The sequence below is a fragment of the Octodon degus genome, unplaced genomic scaffold (assembly GCF_000260255.1).
Source record: "Octodon degus isolate 3935 unplaced genomic scaffold, OctDeg1.0 scaffold00313, whole genome shotgun sequence".
Classification (NCBI taxonomy): Eukaryota; Metazoa; Chordata; class Mammalia; order Rodentia; family Octodontidae; genus Octodon; species Octodon degus.
This window is the reverse complement of record NW_004524889.1, coordinates 882,541-883,480: the sequence shown is the minus strand read 5'-3', so window position 1 is coordinate 883,480 and position 940 is coordinate 882,541. Positions and strand designations below refer to the sequence as shown.

At 35.1% G+C, this 940-nt stretch overlaps 1 protein-coding gene across 1 annotated transcript in view; it reads right to left on the bottom strand.

The window, feature by feature from the left end:
* The window catches only part of Cfap47 (cilia and flagella associated protein 47), a 529,200-nt gene that overhangs the window by 283,407 nt on the left and 244,853 nt on the right, over positions 1 to 940 (bottom strand). The window lies entirely within an intron of this gene.

Below are 940 nucleotides of genomic sequence, written 5' to 3'. Positions count from 1 at the left end.
TAAAGATTGCTTAACAAAATCTGGATATGTTAGCACAGACTTGCAATCTCAGCACTTTGAAAGACTGATAAAGAAGGATTGCCAGATCATGCTCAGCCGGGGAACTTCACAACTTAGAAGCTTTCGGACTCTGTCTGAAAAAAAAAGTAGAAGCAAAGCATTCGGGATATAGTTCCATGTTAGGGACAAAGCTCAATGTGAAAGCCTTAGGTGCAATATTCAGTAATGTGAGAACAAAAAAATATTATAGGAATTTCACTGTAATAGACACTTCACTACTACTTAAAAGTAACTTTATATACTGCACATAATAAAAGAGTCATTCAATAGTGTTAAATTTTTGTGGGCTTTTTAATAATTCACATTAAAATTAATGGATGACTTGAATTGGAAATGAAGGATATATATATATATATATATATATATATATACCTTTTTAGTAATTTTAATATGTGTCCACAAATTCTATAATACTGCCTTGGATGTGGTGACATGTAGATCAACCTAAATGACCTCAGCCCAATGAACATTAGGATAGAATACATTGCAAGTGAGGCAAGGACCTGGGGAGATAGTTCAGTAGAATAAGTGCTTGCCTGGCAAACACAGGGTCCTGAGTTCAACCCTAGTACTGCAAAAAAATAAAAATCATTTTTTATGCATGATCAGAAAATATTGCATACTTTCTGCCTAATTTTCTATTCCATAAACCACTGTGTTGAAATGCCAGCTTTTAGACTATGAAGAAGCCTAGGCAATAATGAGTAGCCATATGTATGTAGCCAAGGCAGCAGCTCTAGTTGAGGTCCCAGTAAAAAGACAGCAGTAGACATCAGATATGTAAGGGAGGAAGCCTTTAGATGAATCAGGTGCCAGGCTCCATCACAGAAGAATGGCATGAGAAGTGTTGAGATTTTTGGTTATATATATTTGGATATAT